A 20,817-nucleotide genomic window follows, 5' to 3' on the forward strand; every position below is an offset into this window, starting at 1 on the left:
ATTAGTCTTGGCTTTACCATTGTTAAAACAAGTTTCTACCATCAAAGAATCTTTAACCACAGGATTTCTTCTTTTAGAAAAAGCAAGTATAAAAGCTTTAGCTGGAGATCCCATGGTATGTTTGAAAGCACTGAAAGATTTCAGGCTTTATCGTTAGGCGGATGTACATGTGCTGCTTACCTTCTATAAAAGAAATCCTCACTTACAAACTGAGTCTGGATGAAATGGATACTGGGTTGAAGTGGGACATTTGAACACTATTTCCAACTGTAGTGTTCTTTCTACAGATTCTCCCATCTCAGAAATTGGGAGAATGGTGCTTGCTGAATTTCAGATGCCTCCATTCTCACATTCATTTTACTAATATATTTACAGAAGCAGATGCATGTTTAAAGAACAAAAGCAATATGGATGAGAATCTGATACCTGTGCATACTAAACTAATATTTTTTTTAAAAAGCTGTAAAAGTAATTTGGAAACTAGACACTTAGATTGTTAAGGTAATAGCGACTTGTGCCCCAGAGACAGCGCCACCATTTATTGACTATGTGACCTAGTAAGTCACAACCTCACGTGTGTCAGTTTCCTCATTAAAAAAGCCAAGGTTAATACTGGCATCTACTTCATGGAGTTGATTTAAGGAGGCAGTTTTTTATTCAAGCAGAGCCCTTGCTACATTGCTCAATGAATGTTAGCTCTTCTTAGTACTATTACACAAATACATGAAGGATGAGAAAGTAAAGTCCAACTTCTCCTATAGATAAATTGCTCTCATCACCATTTCGTTGAGTTTAGTTGTTTCTCTTTTCCTGCACACATGTCCAGTACTAGGTATGCATCTGCTTATCCAGAGAGCCAGTCGGCTTTCCGGAAAGGTTCCAAACTTGGTACGTTCCTCTCTTTCTCTTTCTCACCTGATTTGGAATTGCAATCAGAAAATGTCCCTGATGCTAATGTACACACTGTCAAAGGACAGAAAGACACAAAGTTCAATAAGATTCTCAGTAGCAAAGTTTGTCATTTGGTATGATCGAATATCTGCCATTTTAAAGCCTGCTCTCTAATTGTTATCTGTTGATTCACCCCAGTCCTGAGGAATATGACAGAACCTAGGTCCACAGAGATCACTGACCCACAGAAAGTTCATACTGACAACATCTTTCTTTCTGTATGAACATGCCAAAGGAGGGTTAATATACAGTGTGTACAATCATCTCTGGGTTGAAAGCCTGTTTTCCAAGCTCATGTTAACAGTATGTTTTCCTTAAGGGCACCACGTTAAGTAGTGAAAGTAGAAGTCTTTAAGCAATGCACAACTTTTGCCTGAAATAGCAGAGCAGAAAGGAGGAAAGTCATTGCCACAGAAGAAGTGGTTTATTGTTTGTAAAATGTAACTTTAACGAGTGATTGCTAGAGAAATTGATGTCATGAACATCAATAGGCGTCACTCATTTTATGAAACCCATTTTACATCCACTGGAGCCACCTGCTTGGAAAAGGAATGAAGTGAGAGTTCAGGGGCTAATTGATCCACAAAGATGAAGGGTGGACATTTTGTTTAATGGTTACCACCAAGAAACTGCTGGTGAAGAAGTAGAGATGTAATCCACAGAACTAGTGGTCTCTACTTGGGGAAATAACTCAGAGAATCAACTTATATAGGTGGAAAATTAAAATGGATGTTTGTATATATAGAGGAGCAAATGATACAGAAGACCCTTATCTACAATGGTTGTACAGATTTAAGAAAATAGTCAAATTTTCTCACTTTGTCAAGGCTTCCAGAAAAAAAACAAAACAAACCAAAAAAATGGTAGTACTAGATGGTTCTTGTACTCCCCAGGCCTCTCTTCATCTCACTAATCTATGCATAAACTTGTTTCATTCATTAAAGATCCCTTGGGTATAAAATAATATCTTAATCAGAATGAAAAGACAAAGCAATTTAACAAAGGCTTTAGGATGGTTATGTATGTCTTGGTCCAAAGACATTTTCATCTTATTTTAAATGATTCAACTTCTTTGAATTTTCATCTTTCTTTTTCTAAAATTTAACAGACTCCAAGGATCTAATATCTATCACTCCTAACTAAATATTTGAAACACTGAATTCACTCTTTCTTCCACAAAAGCAACTCTTCCTCTTTCATATCTTTTTCTATTAAGTATTGGCATTAATTAAGTTTCTCAACTTAAAGACACACGAGTCCTTTACAACAAATTCTCTTCATTTACCATAGATGCTGGTAACCTAATTTTAACTGATTATACTTAAGAAATGTGTCCCCATCGTCTTTCAGACTCACTGCCGATGCCCTTGTCAGGCCCATCTTATCTCTCAGCTTGCCACCATCCTTTCTCCCTATAATCCATTTTCTTCACACTGGTGCCGGAGCTGTCATCCAAATAAATGAATCAGGCACCACAGTATTCAATCACAGACTTCTCAGGACTTCCGTGGTGGCGCAGTGGTTAAGAATCCACCTGCTAATGCAGGAGACATGGGTTGGATCCCTGGTCCGGGAAGATGCCACATGCCGTGGAGCAACTAAGCCCACGCGCCACAATTACTGAGCCTGCACTCTAGAGCCCACGAGCCACAACTTCTGAGCCCGTGTGCCACAACTACTGAAGCCCTTGCACCCGTGCTCCGCAACAGAAGCCACCGCAATAAGAAGCATGCGCACTGCAACAAACTGTGGCCCCTGCTCGCCACAACTAAAGAAAAGCCCACGCGCAGCAATGAAGACCCAATGCAGCTGGAAATAAATAAATTAACAAAACAAAACAAAACAAAACACAGACTTCTCACCATGACCCCAAGCCTTCTTCCCTATCTTCCATAATTACCTAGGCCTGAAGACTTGGTCTGTATCTGCTCTGTCCAATGTGTTAGCCACTAGTCCCATATATTTAAATTAAGTTAGATTAAATTAAAATTTCGGTTCCCCAGTCATGCTAGTCCACATTTCCAGTGTTCAACAGCCATTCTGATTAGTGGCTGCCATGTTGAAAAGTACAGAGACAGAATATTTCACAAAGTTCTCCTGGATGGCACTGGCCTATTTAGACATTACTCTGGTCACACTAAAATTTATACTTCCTGAATAGTTTTGGATAGAAAACCATTCAAGGACTCCCACCCTTGCATATGTTACAACCTTTATTCTGCCTGCCCTTCCTCACACAGAATTATTTTCTGATCGTCGTGATGCAGTGTCAATGTGACCACATGAGGAAAGCCATACCCGGTACCCTCTGCAGAATTCATCCTAGTACTCGTTGGATCCCACAGCACACTGTTTATACCTCTTTGATAAAGCTTACTGTATTGCACTCTTTCTCCTTACCCAGCTAGCTTTTGCACTAAACCACTAGGTATTTGCACATAGAGACTTCTTCATTTTTACCTATCTATCTTAGCTTAGTGAAAAGCACACAGTAAACATTCCAAAATGTTGAACATTAATTTGATTCTGAGCATATATCTTTGGTGACAAGTTTGCTTGAAAAAATCAGTAGTCTTGCCTCAAGAAAAGACTTAGGTCCCTGGACCCAGTTCTTTTTATTGTTTCTTGCAAGGTCTCCCAGTCTATTAGCCACACCATTCAAATTTCCACTTTCACCAAGCCATATGCTTATCTGTAGAAATACTGATGCCAAATGGAAGTAGAATTTCCAACTCAAACCATCCATTAGGTCTAAGTTGGTTCTAAAACTAATGCTCTTCTTATTAATATTTTCTTCTGTTGATGAATTATTCCACTATTCCTGGAGAACATTGATAATTCTCCTCTAAGTCGATTAAATTACCTTTAAAGGAATCATGCTTGATCACTTTGAGAAGATCTGAGCTTTGCTCAAACTACAATTCAGTGAGTTGACCTAGAGTCAATCGGACAAGCATAGCAATGCGTGGGTAGTGACACACAGTCTTCAAGCATAAGCTGTATTAATTAATTCCTATTAGGAAGGTTTAAACAGCACTTGCAATGGACACTGAATTTTATAAAGACAGACACAGCCCACATTCTAGGAAAAAGTAGTGCACATTCTTGCTGTTCGGTCTACGTTTAGACATCATCAGAACTAGTGAAGGACGCAGCTATAAAGTGCTAAAATTTCTATCTTGGATATCTAATTCTATCCATTTTCTATATGAAAGAAAGCTCACTAGTTTGTGCAAAGCTCTTACTTATTGATAATCCCATATTGTGTTAGTTTCAATGTTTTCCCGAAGAAGCAAAAATATGCTACTGCAAAATGCTCCTACCTGGATTTATATGTCCTTTAGTACATCTGTAAAATTGCTGAAGCACAGAGAGATACCAGGTATTGTAGGGAAAAAAAGTCATCAGGCATCGTGTGTCAGAGATCTATTTTTGTTCATTTATTTCTACTCAGCACCACCTCTAGGTTCTGGGATTACTAAAACTACCTCTCATTTCCAGTGGGGCCTATATTTCACCAATATGGATCCTTTAGGGACTGCCACATTCTTCTGTGATCATACCTCCCTGGCCAGAGTTGATAGATCCAAAATGGACCCAAATTGGGCCAATCATAGTACTGTAGCTGCCTAAACACATCTGATTGGTCCAGGGGTAGGTACTCCATTAGCTTTTTTTTTTTTTTTTTTTTTTTTTTTGGATTTGAATCTGGAGCCAAATATCTATGCTCACAACCCATCCAGAGATATTTGACCTTCAGGTATCTCTCCAAAATCCTCAGGTAAATACCCCACAAGGGCTAAAGATTAAGGCAACAAAGCTAGAGAGCTATCAAAATCCACATTTTCTACCACAAGGAAAAATGCAGTCAGCAGTGAGATAGAATGAAACTGACAGCCTAAGAGAGGCAGAGAGGAAAACCAGATTGATTCCTGACAGTGCCTGAATCCCTGGAGCTGGACCTTAACACTCTTCTTATCCCAGCTTGGTTATTCAAGGCTTCCTTCCATTCTGGGAGCCAGTAAACCTTCCTCTTCGTTTGAATGGTACGGGCTGCCTTTCTGACAATTACAGCCCGAAAGTCCTCATATTCATTAACAGTTAGTGCACACTAAAATGTACAGTCAAAAAGACAGTAACGTTTCAGACCCTTCCCCGCAAACAATTCAATGAAAGTGACAGAAGTTTCTTATGGGAACAAGAAATTAAGTACTATCCAATTGAAAATATAATTTTAAAAATATATTCCATGGTTATTTTGGTAGTAAATGAAATTTTCAAGGAAAATCCCTTCAGCATTCCTAGGTCTGCAAAATAGTGTGGGCAATGTCCAACAAGCAATTACTGGGGAATGTACTCATCTACTGTTTGTTTGAGGCCCTCATACACACATATACAGCTCCCTCACCTCCAATAAAAGAACCTACTATCTATGGACTAGTAAGAAAAGAAAAAAAGAAAGAAGGAAGGAAGGATGGGCTTTAGTCTTTTAATTAAAATGTTGATAAATTTATACATGTTGACATTCAAAGGGGTTCTCTCATATACTGCTTCTAGGAGTACAGATTGGTAGGTATAAAATGAAATGACTCTTTTGCAGAACAATGAACACTTCACATCTAAAACCTTAAGATCTGACAGTCTCCCTATTCACGTTTGTTTGTTTTTTACCTCCTGGAATTTATCTTAATAAAAAAATAATGCGTACGTAGAATATTTTACCTAAAAAGACGTTAGCCATCTTCTTTCCTTACAACGGAAAAGCTGAAACCCCTCTGTTTACAGATATGGGATGGATTAAATAAGTACGGCATATTCATATACTGGAAGTACATGCAACTAATAAAAATGAGGACAAAAGTTTTCACAGAAGACTGAGAAGCATGTACCATGAGACGGTGTGTGTAACATACCTCTATTGTTTTAAAGAGAACATTTTCAAATTAATACGTACGCAAGTAACTATATCTGGAATTATATATGAAAATGTTTTATCATTTATCTCTTTCTGGATAGTGAGATTAGGGCTGATTTTCATTTTGTTCTTTGTATTTATTTGTGTTCCATAAAATTCCTGCAATAAACACATACTGCTTTTGGAAACACAAAAAAATATTAGATGTGATTTTTAAAGTTAAAATTAAAAAATGAAAAGTCATGTAATGAAGTCAAATTGGGTGTGAAGATACCTTGGAAACACCAGATAAAGGGATCTCTTGCTGGGTAGTCACTCCAAGGGGTATTTCTTCCTAGAGGTCCTTGTTAAATAAACAGGGTGGCAGGTAATGTAGTATATGAGAAATGGCAAAGGGGTCAGCACCAAAGTGCCTGGGTTTTAGCTCAGGTTTTGCCATTTAATGGTTGAATGACTTTGGGCAATCATTGATCTTGACGTCTCTTATTATATTTTTTTCACCTGTAAAAAAAAAAAACCACTGCCTCCTACCCCTCTATCCCTATGTGTCACTGCAATATGTGCATGAATGTGGATATGTTTTGTAATTATAGAGCACTAATATAAGTTTATGATAAAATAGCTGTTACAAAAACAAGGAGGAAATCAGAAAACCAAATAAAATCTAGCAAAATAAAAATAAATCAATAAAATGTAAAGCTTTAAGTCACATTCTCTAATTCTTCTCTAGTTCCTTCTTTGACAAGAACGTATAAGAATATATAAGATAAATATCAAATCTCACCTATTTCCTAAAAGGTCTCTGCCAAGCCAGTCAGAAGTGAGCCCTGAGGGCACACAGTACTGCTACTGGTTTAAACTCCTTCTCACATGTCAGAGCACGGGCAATTCACAAGCCACAAAACTGCTGCAGGAAAATATCTTTTTGGTTGTCTCTTAAGTGTCACGCATGTACTAAGAGAAGAGTAACAACTAACACTTACATTGAGTGCTATTCTGTTCTAGGGGCTGTACTAAGTACTTCATGTGTATTATCTCTGCTAAGCCTCAGAACAGTCTTAACCAGTAGGTATTAAGTAGCCCAGTCAAGGACACATAGCTGTTCAGAGCAGGGTAGGGATTAAAGCCTGGTTGCTTGACCAGTGCATTACAATGCCTTCTGTCAGGCGGTGTGGATGGTCATGGGGGTGGATATGATATAGGTTCTGACTCAGAGAATACTGACATTTAGCAGTGGTGATGAAACATGCAAGCATTCCTAAATAAAATCAAGTTGAGAAAATCCCCACATGGATTTTCCTCCAAGAGGAGTTGGCATTGTATCTGTGTCTTGAAGTTAAGCTTTGAACCAGTCATTCAGGCAGAGAAAATAGCATGGTAAAGACATAACAGAAAAACAGATAAGCAAAGGTTTTCATAATATTTACATATAGAATTACATATGTATTATACATATTATATATGATACATAATATACTATAAATGATATGCTATATATATTATATATATATATATATCTGATATATAATAGTAAAGACAATATGATCCTTGAGGGTAGAATGTAATCAATTCAACATTATTGAACTTTTACATAATAAGCACTCAAACAGTTATTGAATTAATGCTTAGAGCTGTGTTTTAAAAAACATTTGTTTCAAGGTGTGTACAGGATGGATTTGGACATGGGGAGGGAGAAGCAGGGAACATGTCAGTAGCATGGCAGAAGAGTGAACTCAGCAGCTGAAATGAAGGCAGTAAGAATGGAAAGGAAAGAACAGATACTGGAGGAGACAATGCAAAGAGAGTCAGCCAACCTTGGTAAGGCTGCGGTGAGAAAAACTCCAAGGTATGTTTTACAGTGTCACCTTGAATTCCTGGGGAAAACGCTCTCTTGCCAACAGGTGTAGAGAAGGAATTGTACGGTGGGAAGATCTTCCTGACATGCTAAGTGTGAGATGTTGTGGGGATCTTTTCCTGGTTGAGTTAGAGCTGGAAATATAAGCTTTGGAGTAATCTGCAGAGAGTGGATAGATAAACCCTTGCTAGTACTGGGTGAGATAACTGGGGAGGGGAATTACAGGAAAAGAAATGAAGCGGCTGGAGAGAGAGCCTTCAGAAACAGAAAACCTAAGGAGCATCTGCATCACTCGTACATTTGTCTTTGTACATTTCTGGGCACCACTCTTCAGCCCAGCAGGATGTGAACGCAGTACAAAGTGCACAGCTAAATATTTCCCAGATTTAATCCATTTAAGCGTAACACATTTCCTAGTTAAGCCATTCATCACTATTTGCTGACATTCACAGACAGTGCATTTTCTTACATGCATTTACTTCAGAAAACACCAGAAGAAATTAAATTATGTTGGAACAGGGCGATACCTAGTGCAATTGGAAGAGAAAAGAAAGGGTTCTCGACATTATTATTCCAATGTTAAATGTCCTGAGCCTGATTTTTCCAAAAAAGCAAATGGTTTACTTTGAAGTGTCTAAACTGATGAATGTAATTAAAAATTGAAGTTCCTTGTGAAGGGAACAAAGACCTTCTCTTGAGAAACCAAGAAGCTGAGAGTTAAGCCATTGATTTGTTTCTGACACAGCTATGTTTTGTTACATGAAGGTATTTATGGCATCACCGGTGGAATACAGTTTGTAATAAGGGCAAAACTAATTGCTGGAGATCCACGTTTCCTTACAGTGGAAAAGGTTAATTCCTTCTCCATCACATATTGGTTACACTGTTTATTAAAGGATAGACTTTTTTGGCATTTTGTAAGGAAACAAATGATTCTATAAAGTATTATTAGGAGTCCATAGAGATAGAGAAGATTTCTTGTCAGCATAAGACAAAAATTGTCCAAGATGGGGATAGCCAAAGATCACCTACCATTCATCACATGCAAGGTAACCAACCGCCTTCCTTTAAGTTCACTCAAGCATAAAATGAACAGCAGACAATGTTGATCAGAGAGATAGAAAATGCTGGTTCCAGAAATGAAAGTCTCTTTTTCAATTTTTAGAAGTTAAAACAATATGCTATATACTTCTGCTGAAACAGCAAGAGGGCCAGCCTTGATAAGATCACAGTCAAGGAACTGATCAGTGGCTTCTTGATGTGTTTACAGAATTTCACAATGATATAACCGACAGATGCTCAAAAGTAGCCTCAAAACCAACAAAGACAAGCATTCTGTTTTCAATCTTTGGTAAATAATTTTGAAGTACCAGAGCATATTGCTTAGAATGGAATTTCACCCAGATAACCATCTTCAGATCTTGACTATTTGGAGGATTACAAACTGTGCCAAATTGCCATTCATTCTATCATTGGAAAATTTCAAAGTATTTGTTGCCCCCCTCCAAAAAAACCCAAAACTCTTCTCAAAATAGGGACCTGTTTCAAAAGTTCAACTTTTGTTTATTGTCTCTCAGTATAATAAACAATGGGTACAGTGAAAAATACAGCTAATGGTTCAAAATTGATTTATGTTATTAAGGCATAAACTGCTAGTACGGAAATTTTAAGTCAAATGCGTAAAATGTATGCTGAGTAGTAAGCAGCTTTAAGCAATTAATGCTGGAAGAAACTATTCAAAGATGCAGCCCTGTCCTTCACTGGGGTCCTCTCTGCCTGTGTGAGAAAGCCTACAAAGGGGAGATGCAAAAGAGACAAAAAACTAGGGAAATCATCTTGGGAGGAAGAAGGGTGATCCGTAGTTATAAAATAATGAGGACTTTTACTTTGTGGCTGGTCACTGATACTGGAGATAGCTCCAAAATTACTTTGCATGACATGATTATGCTGTGTAAGAGAAATATCCTCAATGTCTAAGACTTGGTGTGCTTGTGAAGTGTGTCCTCGTTATTTTATAGCCAAATATTCTAAACATTTACAAAGCATTGTTTCCACAATCATGATAATCTGATAGGTAAGATAACATGCAGGATTTGTGACTTGTGAAATTCTGCATCAAGCTCAACAATAAATAACCTGTGGATCTGTCTACAATTCAAGCCAAACCTTTATGGCTTTTTGGTATCATGAGGGATCAAAGAATACAAAATTGAGTGTGATCAAGGGTTTGTGCTTTTTCTTGTATCAGGTTAGATACAGCTGCTAGTACTGTTAAGATGACAGCTAAAGAAAAAACCAAAAAACTTCATCACAGAAAGAAAGGTCAGCAATTTGTTACACAAAATTTTACATTAAGAATAGGTGAGCAGGACTTCCCTGGTTGCACAGTGGTTGAGAGTCCATCTGCCACTGCAGGGGACACGGGTTCGAGCCCTGTTCCGGGAAGATCCCACATGCTGCGGAGCAACTAAGCCCGTGCAACACAACTACTGAGCCTGCGCTCTAGAGCCCGTGAGCCACAACTACTGAAGCCCACGCACCTACAGCCTGTGCTCTGCAACAAGAGAAGCTGCCGCAATGAGAGGCCTGCACACCACAACGAAGAGTAGCACCCGCTAGCCACAGCTAGAGAAAGTCCATGTGCAGCAACGAAGACTCAACGCAGCCAAAAATAAATAAATAAAATTAAAAAAAAAAAAAAAAAGAGAGAGAGAATAGGTGAGCAGGTAAATACACCCTAAATATATCCTTAAGAATTGCTTAAAAACACTCAAGTGGGCAAAAGGACTTCCCAAAGTGCTCTCAGTGATGCCTGCCAAACAGTATCCAAAGAACTCTAGTTCAGATTTGTGATCTTTTTGGTGTTGTTCATTTGTTGCAACAAATTAAATCAGGCATTTCTGAGAAGATAAGAATTTTATAGAGTCCACTTAACAGTGTGAGATTATTTCCTGGACTTTTAAAAATTAAAATTATATACACTATTTTTTGGAGAAAGCTTTTCATTGAATAGTGGCCTAGTGTAACATGAAAAATTGACGTAATATTTGATTACAGATGGCATGTGTTATGATGTCTATAATTTTGAGCATTAGGCTACTGGTTGGAAATGTAATCCCTATTAATAGCATTTCTGGGGAACAACTAGATTTGACATGTCTCATTTCAATACATATACCTATTCTAGAAACATAATCTGTCATAATCTGTCATAACTGCCAGGACTTTCTGTAGTACTTCAGTGGTACTTTACAGAGAATGTCACCACCGCCCACCACCCATCTGTAAAATGCATGTAACTTTACAAAAAAATATTTGCACCTATTATCTTATTTCATCTTTAAAATGGTCCTATAAATTGTGTAGAGCAAGAATTATGAACTAAATTCCAGTTATGAGCTTATAAGGAAACTGAGGTAACAATAAATTAGTGGCAAAATTTGGACTAGAATTAAAATCATTTGGCTCCAAACTAATGGATGCGTTTCCTAGGAGGAGCCTGGTATTTTCAGGGACTAGATTCGATGGACAGATTCAAGCCATGGGTTAAAAACGCTGAGAATGTCCGGCTGACTATTGCTGCATAGACCCCTGAGGTGAGGTGCATCCTTGCTCTTGTTTAAGATGATTCCTTAACAACAAAGGCAGAATAGAGGGTTTTGACAGAAAAACTACTTTTCCTTTCAGACCCAGACCAGTTCCTTCTTGGTGAAGCCTGCTTCTATGGTAAGTAAAGTGTTATAGCATCTGGAATATCCAGTAAATTTTTGATTTATCTGCCTTGACAGTCAGTAATGTGTTCGAGAATAATCACTATAATGTCTGTTTATCTTCCTACTAGACAGTGAGCTCCTCAAAAGAGGAACCTTGCTTATTTTTTGCCTTTGTTTAGTGTCAGGCACATAGAAGTTGCTCAGTAAAATGTGTTGAATGAATGAAGGAAGGAAGGAAAGGTTTTGGGAACTTCCTTATGCAAATCACTCTGCTGATTGAGTCCATGATGCACAAGAGTTTAGAAGGAAGAAAAAAAGTTTGAAGTCAGTGCAATAAAGGATTGTCTTGAAAACAAGTGAAACATTGACTTTGGCCACTTGATTTGAAAATTACCAGCTGTTAGCCAGTATTAAAGAGGTCAACTTTTTTTTTTTTTTTTGCGGTACGCGGGCCTCTAACCGCTGTGGCCTCTCCCACTGCGGAGCACAGGCTCCGGACGCGCAGGCACAGCGGCCAGGGCTCACGGAGCCCAGCCGCTCCGCGGCATGTGGGATCCTCCCGGACCGGGGCACGAACCCGCGTCCCCTGCATCGGCAGGGGGACTTTCAACCACTGCGCCACCAGGGAAGCCTGAGATCAACTTTTTAATACAACTTAGTAACAAGTGGGTAACTTGACCAGAATTGTATGTAAACTGCTCCTCATCCATTCAAACTGTTTTTTACGTTTTGGTTTCATGGAACGGACCTATCACTCATGGCAATAAACTACTTAAGAACTACGCAATGTTTCATATGGTGTTAAGGAGAAAACATTACTGGCACTTGCATCAAATAAAACTGCTTTCTTTGGCAAGCTATCTCAAACCAGGAAAATAAATTTGTTGAAGATCTTCAAAAATCTTGTATAAAGTTTGCAATCTTCTGAATGTAAAACTCTGCTTATAAACACTGTCAGGGTAAAACTTCATCTTAAAACAGAGTGATTGCTTCTAGTTCCTGTGATGTTTACACAGCAACTTCAGCAGAATTACTCTAAGAAAGAAATAGAAAAGAAAATCAATAGCAACATTGCTCTATGAAATAAACTTTGTGGCTGACATAGAACCAGAAGATTAAGATAAGACCATAAAAGTATGAAATAATGAAAAGGGCACCAATATCAACCCCATAAGAACCACTAAAGATGATTTCATATGTATATTTCATATACACACAATGGAACATAGACATTTTGCTATTTCACAAAGTCATTTTCAAGTAGTAATTAATACTATTCTGCTTAACCCTGTGGTATCTGTGAGCCTTAATCAGGCATTTGGAAAAATACACTTTACAGCATTATTACAAATTTCTCACTTTCAACATTAATTCTTTTGTAAAACAGTATTCTTGTTTTAAATAAAAACTTTAAAAAAATACATAATCTCTTTCCTTTCTTTAAAAATGCCAACCTGGGGCTTCCCTGGTGGCGCAGTGGTTGAGAGTCCGCCTGCCGATGCAGGGGACAGGGGTTCGTGCCCCCATTCGGGAGGATCCCACATGCCGCGGAGCGGCTGCGCCCGTGAGCCATGGCCGCTGAGCCTGCTGCTCCGCAACGGGAGAGGCCACGACAGCGGGAGGCCCGCGTACCGCAAAAAAAAAAAAAAATGCCAACCTGCCAATTACATAAGAAATTATAGCTGCATTTACTATTTGTAGGCAAAATCCTTCTTCATATTTGTATTTCTTTTTTATTTCCTCAACAGCTCTGGGGATATAATTCTAAGACTGAAATCTAAAACCTTTGTCAATTAGCTTAAATATTAATTTGAGTTAAAAATTAGACATTTTTATTTCAAATACTGAGCAACAAAAATGACTTCAACCATATATATATTCAATCATACAGAATTTAGTATCCCAAGTACTCTGGGAGTTTGCATAATTTCCGTATATTTCTTTTTAGCATAGCAGGTCTTCAAAACTACAGTTGAAAACAACTTCCCCTTAGTCACCTAGTGTTAACAATCAGGTCTGATCAAGACTTGAACCACATAACCTTCCTTCTATTAAATTACCCATGAGTAACAACTGAGTCCCCCCACTCAAACCAAGTGGCTTCTACAACTGGCAGCAAGTCAAGGGGAGAAACAGATAGAGCGACCTGATAATCTGAAGTTATCTGGGCTCTATGCTTGTTTTTGATAACATGTTTTAATTTTTGAGCCTGGTCAGCCAACTTGCATCTGCCTTAGTGTCACAATCTGCTTTAAGTCTTAGCTAAAGAAATATCGTATACATTCTTTTGCAGTTGATAATTGACACTTGCCTTTTGCTTTTTTTGGTAAACATTCCTCCAAAGTTCTCCTATATATAACAGATCTGATCAAAACCATATATAGGGCTTCCCTGGTGGCGCAGTGGTTGAGAGTCTGCCTGCCGATGCAGGGGACGCGGGTTCGTGCCCCGGTCCGGGAGGATCCCATGTGCCGCGGAGCAGCTGGGCCCGTGAGCCATGGCCGCTGAGCCTGTGCGTCAGGAGCCTGTGCTCCACAATGGGAGAGGCCACAACAGTGAGAGGCCCGTGTACCACACACACACACACACACAAATATATATATATATACACACACACACACACAAAAATATATATATATATAAATAGCAATTGGTCATTTTCTAAATGTAAAGAAGTCCAGTAAGTATTTGCTCCCCCTTAACGTGAGCCAACCATATACACTTTTCAGTCTACTATTGATGTTATTAATTTAGGAATCACTAACACTATACAAATACAGGACAACATCTAGATTTTCAGGGCTGAACGAAGTTCATAAGCAAGATGACAACGTGGAGACAACATACACACTTAGTCCGATTGTCACTACCACTTGGAGCCACGTTCATAGAGTCTGAAAGTTTGCTTTCTGAAAGCAAATCTGTCCTCTCCAGTCTCATGGTTTTCCTTGCCCTCTGTTAATGCGTACTGATTTACATTGTATTTCAGTTTTGAAATCCACAACAGACCAACTTCACATGTTTATTAATTTTTTATTTATACTGTGTTAAGATTAATTCCATTATGACCAATATTGTCATATCACTTAATTACCTCGACATGTATTGAATTACTTATAATAAATTAGACATATTTAAATAGATTCTAGTTTAGAATTTAAATAAATGAGAGCCAGCTGGCACAATGACAGAAAGAAACTGTACAGGAGCGGCAAAGGCACGTTCTGTTCTCCGGGTTAAAATGATTTAGCTTGACTGACAGAACTTGGAGGAATTCCTTCTGTGGTCAGGATATTTTTTCTTTTGCATAAGATGAAAGCAATTTGGAATGAAAGTTGGTGGTGATAAGAAGGCAAACAAGACCAGCAGAAAAGTGAGAAGCTGTACTTTTTTCAATGGTTACTTAAAATGACACTGCAGTCCTTGACAACCATCTTCAATGTTCATTTATTGAGAAAATACTATGAAACCAGCACTGAACGGAAGTATCACCTTATCAAATGGTTCTTCTCTTGCTGCCTTTGCCTTGGCAGCTTGAGAATAACTATGAGGACCAAGAACAAATAAACACTTTATATTCTAAATAAGATGGGGTCAGATTCCCTGTCAGGGAGCCTCTCCACCCCCTCCAACCTCCCCTCCGCAATATACTTTCTAATCCGTATAAGATGATTTGAGAGTCGTGAAGGAGACAGTATTCCTGACAGGGAACACAGAGGTCTTGTTCCGTGTTCCCCACCAAATAGCCAAGTTAAATAAAAGAGACTTCAAAGGAAACTCTCATAGCAGCTGCCTGTGGGGACACTGCCATGTCATGGCCAGTTGCTGTCCTTACTGTCATAGGAGTGAAGCAGAACTTGTCACTGAGCTGTATACACACCTCTGTGGCTTAGGGATACACACACACACACACAGAGAGAGATGCCTGTTCCTCAGATGAAGGTCTCTGGAGACAGGAGGCCTGCTGGGGCAGTCTACGCTAGGGGTGAGAGAACCTAAGAAGTGAAGAAGAAAGGACCCCGCTGGTTCTCCTTGTCTCCCTGAGGATGCTGAAGACCTCAGTGGCTAACTGGGCTTCACGTGGAGGAACACGGAGTTGAAGATGGAAAAAGTATGGGGTGGTCCACATAGTGGTCCTCATGAGGGGCACAAACTGTGTACAGAAGGTACCAGAAGTAACAGCATGCAGTGTTTAAGCATTTTGAAATCAAACATATCTGGATTCAAGCCTCAGTTCTGACAGTATTTTGGAGACTCTCATCAATTCACTTAAGGTCTCTGAGCCTGTTTCCTCCTCTGTAAAATGAGACTAATGAACTCTACCTCACGGGGCTTCTGTGAAGGACAAATTGGGCAATGCTTTTAGAAGTGATTTTAAAGGATTTCACTAAGTAGACACTGTTATTATTACTTAACCCATACGTTACAGCCACCTTCACACTTTGCCCATATCATCTTACCATATTACACACATTCTTAGGTCAGCTAGAGTCACACACAACTTTATGCCTTGCATATTTCCTAGAGGTGCTGTAGTTCCGCAGATTCTAAGCATGACTTGCAATGACCCTTGCCTTTGTACAATCCTATTCCCTTTGGGTGTGGGTGGAACCTTTGAACGTGTTGATATATCACATCTATGATATATATACACATGCAAAAAGGTTTTAGCTGGGTGTGCCCAATCTAACCCTTTAAAAGTAAGGATCTTTTTCGGATATAAAAACAGAAGTAAAAGTCAGAAAGATGCAAGCATGAAATGGTCTCAGCACACCTTTACTGCTTTGGAAATGGAGGGGGCCCCGTGAGAAGGAATGTGGATGACCTCTAGAAGGAAAGAGCAGCCCCCTGCTGACAACCAATAAGGAAACAGGGACTTCAGAACTACAGATTCAAGGAACTCTGTTCTACCAACAACCTGAATGAATTTGGAAAAGGGTTTTTCCCCCAGAGCCTCTAGGTAAGAGCACAGCCTAGTTGATGGTTTGAGTTCAGCCTTGTGAGGCTCTGAGCAGAGAACCCAGGTAAGCCTGCCTCGACTTCTAACTCACACAACTGTGAAATAATAAAGAGGTATCATTTTAAGCCAGTACATTTGCAGTAATCAATTATGTAGCAATAGAAAAAGCACACAGATTTTGGTACCAGAATTGGGGTGCTACTCTAACAAATACCTAAAATATAGGGGTGGCTTTGGAATCAGGCAGGAGGAGAAGTCAGAGAGATGCAAAGCATGAGGAAAATGCGGCATGCACTGAAGACAGGGTGCCAACTGCAAGGATGGCAAAGCTGCCTCTAAGAGCTAAGAATGACCCCCTAGCTGATGACCAGTAAGGAAATTTGGACCTTAGTCCTACAGCCACAAGGAATTGAATTCTGCTAACAATCAGAAGGAACTTTGAAGCAGTTTCATCCCCAGAATCTCCAGGTAAGAGCCTAGTCCAGCTGACACCTTAATTTGAGCCTTATGAGATGTTAAGCAGAGAAGCAAGACTTCTGACCTACAGAAAAGTGAACTAATAAATGGATGTTATTTTAGGCTGCAACTTTGTGGTAACCTATTATGTAGCAGCAATAGAAAACTAATACAGAGCTACAACCTGTTTATTGAATAGATGCTATTTATTAAATGATAGCCATTTACTGAATGCCCATGAAGCAACTGATACATAATATCAGGAAACATTTCGGGTGCGGTCTGGGCTGAAAATTCTCCTCAAGAATTTTGAATCCTAGATTGTTAGAATCTAAAAAAAATATATTTTCGGAGGCCAACTACAACTAGGATGACATGTCTAAGCATTCCTGGTGATGTAGAAAATATTTGTTGGTGGCATTGCAGTGAAGTTTTGTAAAAGCTACAGTCAAATTGAAACAGGAGGGAAGAGGGCAGGGCACAACCTTTAAAAGAATGACATAGCCCAAGGACACGACATAAACTGATTAGAACCAAATAGGTCCAAGATGGTGGACAAGTTGACTTCCACTAGACCTTGTGCCTCAGTATACACTCATTGTAACACATCAGCAAGCTAAATGACATACCCCCCAGCACCATGACAGTTCTGAGGCTGACCATCAAAGATCAAAAAGTGGGTGGTGGCCCAATTCCTGGAAATCTCAACATTGAGTACTAATGACTAAGAAGTATAAGAACACTGATGATGAACTAAAACAAAACTGCATCATCCCCTGCCTCTCCCCACCATGTATTATAATATTATTGTCTGACAAAAAGAGCATCCCTCTTATTTTAGTATATCTCTAGGGAAAAAGATCAAAGAACACTTTCTCAGGGACTTAATTATCCTTCCTTGGAGGAAATCGTCTCTTTCAGCATGAAGGCGAAAAGTGAAGGCCATTTCATCTTGTCCTGCTTCCATCCATGCCTGTTAATTTTACAACACGTTTTGATATTAGAAGTTTTTTTTTGGTGGTACGTGGGCCTCTCACTGTTGTGGCCTCTCCCGTTGCGGAGCACAGGCTCCGGACGCGCAGGCTCAGCGGCCATGGCTCACGGGCCCAGCCGCTCCGCGGCATGTGGGATCCTCCCGGACCGGGGCACGAACCCGTGTCCCCTGCATCGGCAGGAGGACCCTCAACCCCTGCGCCACCAGGGAAGCCCTAGAATATTTTTAAAATATTGACATCTGGTACTACTGGCAACCAGCACTAGATTAATAACCAATGGGAACTGAAAAATGCCTTTTCCTAGGAAGGAATGGGGATAAAAATGATCTTCTGATTGTCACTTTTCCCTAATTCATAAAGAAAAATGAAAGTATTATCAAAGAACTAATTTATAAATCATTGGATTCATAACGCTTATCTATTAAAGTTTTCTTAGAATAATGGTTCTCAAACTTTACTACATACTGGAATTAACTAGGGATTTTAAACAAATTCTGATGCCTGGGTTTCACTCCTTCAAAGACCGAGTTAGTTGGTCTGGAGCGCAGTTTGGGCACTATGAGTTTATAAAAACTCCCCAGGTGATACTAATATATGGCCAAGTGGGCTACATTTATTTATTGACTAGTCTTGGCACATCTGCCTCTGGGCCATGGCCAGGATTATACACCTGATCCACTCTCAGGGAAAGATAAGTAGGAATCCAGTTTATCTTCTCCACTGGAGGACTGTATTCTAGAAACCTCTCAAATACCAAAATCCATGAGTAATTCCTCTGAAATGAACATGCCAGAGAACACTGCTTTTATCTTAGTGTTTTTGTTTTTCCAAAGTTTTTTTCAATTCATCTGATTGTATTGGGGCAATGTCTTGAGTGCAAATTGAATCTTCATTTTAATAAGAAGGATGTGTCTCTGCCTCCAGACCATGTGCAGTCTCGTGATGGCAGGCAGTGGCCCAGGGATGTTCATGATGGGTTGAGAGGGACAAGGACAACATTAAAACCATGCATCACAAATCCTGAAAACTGGAAAATTAATAATTATAGCTTTAAAACCAACCTCAATTGGCACAGTAGCAAATCTTAGCAATCAATTATCTACCTTCTACACTACTTATGGGGAATTAAAACCCCCAGGCTGGGAATATACCCAACTAAAGGCAGCTTTACACTTTATCTCGCCTGAAAATTAGATAGCAACACAATTTGGCCTTTAAAAAAACAATTAGGGTACATTTAAGGTTGCATCGATGTAGAGGAGAGTAGAAACTTGAGTGAGAGAAGCTATTAGAAAGTGCATTTATTGGGGAGGGGATAGAATTAATGGAACTTTGATTTTTTTTTTCCAACTTACATTGTCTTTTGTTTTCACCTTCATGTACATATCGATGGTGAATCAATTGGAACATTTTTATGATTGCCAGAGTTTTCTGACCCTGGGCCCTAAATAAGATTGTTTGCTGGAAGGTTTATCAATGTATAGTAGAAATTGGAAGGCTAGAGGCCAAACTTACACTTTACAAAGTGCCTCTGGATTGGGTGGTAGACAAGACCTGAAATTACGTAAATGCAGCCCCAGAAGGTGCTTCTTCAGCAGCTGGATACATCCAAGACTCTTGCCCTGTAATTTAAGGCACTTGGGGGTGATTTTCTTCTCTTTCCACAACCTCATCTCATTGGTGACTGATGATTAAAAAGAATTTTGTGCCCTTTCCTTTCCACCTCAACATAAAAAGTTCACGACCTTAAGGCATCCAGATAAGAGGAGACAGAAATACTGCTTGCCAGAGGTACCTTTAAACAGAGAAAGAATTTTCACATGGAGAATGTTCATTAGAGGCAGAAGCAAACATACCACTGTAATACTAGTTTATATTTGTTGATCAAGTTCTCTAGGCTGTGTACCTATCATACATTAATTCATTTAATTAACCATTCTGTGATACTATTATTATTTTAATTTTACAAATTAGGAAACTGAGACACACATAAAATGTAAGCACCTTGCTGAAAGTCACACAGATAGCAGTAAACGAGTCAGAATTCAAGAAACAAGGCAATTTGGCTCCAAGGAGCCCACTCTCTTAATCACTGTACTATATTTTAGTTGTGACAAGGGGCTCATGAAATCAAGAAAGGAGCACATTGCTCCACACTGGGAAATGGGAATTTCAGGGAAGCTTCTTGAGGGGGTTTGTATCTGAGCTAAGCAAAAAAATGTTAAAGAGAAATTACATGGATGAACTATATGAAGGAAGAGAATGAAATTCATAGCAGAGGGGACAGCGTAAGTAAAATCAAAGAGGTAAAAAAAAAAAAAAAGACCCTTCATATTGTGTGTTGAACAGTTTGATACGGCTGGGAGATAGGATCTAAACTAGGTAAATGGTGTTGGGGAGGTAAAGGAGTGGATCATGAGAGTCTTAGGATCAGACCGAGTACTTGGACTTTACCCTACAATAAAGAAGCCCAAGTGTTTTTAACACGACCCATAGAAAGAAATACATTTTACTTGATAATCTAGTACATTTATATGTACATGTTTATATACATGCACATTCTTCACATGTATATATATTATACATATATATACACACTAAACATTTATATGTATATGAATGATATTAAAATTGGATGAAAAGTTTCAAGAAAAAATAACTAACCTCACTATGTACTCATATTTTTCTATTCTATTTTATATTTATTGTAGTCTACTTCATTTGAGTGTTTGTTTAGGAAACTAGTAGGACCCTCTAAATACATGTTTAATGGGATACAACCCACAGCTTGAAAAAAAACTGTTTTATTATAATATAAATATATTATATATTTATAGGTATTATAGGTATTATAAATATATGGAAACATGGTGATCAGCAAAGGTTTCTGATCATGGTTAGAGAGAGGTTAAATTATCACTCAGCTGGGTCACTTTGATACCATTCATTAGGTGTTTGAGGGTGATTCTGAA

General features: G+C 38.9%; 1 protein-coding gene and 1 pseudogene across 21 annotated transcripts in view; one reads left to right on the forward strand and one right to left on the reverse strand.

Annotated features, from left to right (window-relative positions):
- The window catches only part of NRXN1 (neurexin 1), a 1,113,124-nt gene that overhangs the window by 240,030 nt on the left and 852,277 nt on the right, over window positions 1-20,817 (reverse strand). The gene's annotated exons all lie outside the window — the stretch shown is intronic.
- The window catches only part of LOC112405162 (inositol monophosphatase 1 pseudogene), a 43,344-nt pseudogene continuing 23,345 nt past the window's right edge, over window positions 819-20,817 (forward strand).

Source organism: Neophocaena asiaeorientalis, unplaced genomic scaffold (assembly GCF_003031525.2).
Source record: "Neophocaena asiaeorientalis asiaeorientalis breed wild unplaced genomic scaffold, Neophocaena_asiaeorientalis_V1.1 scaffold171, whole genome shotgun sequence".
NCBI lineage: Eukaryota > Metazoa > Chordata > Mammalia > Artiodactyla > Phocoenidae > Neophocaena > Neophocaena asiaeorientalis.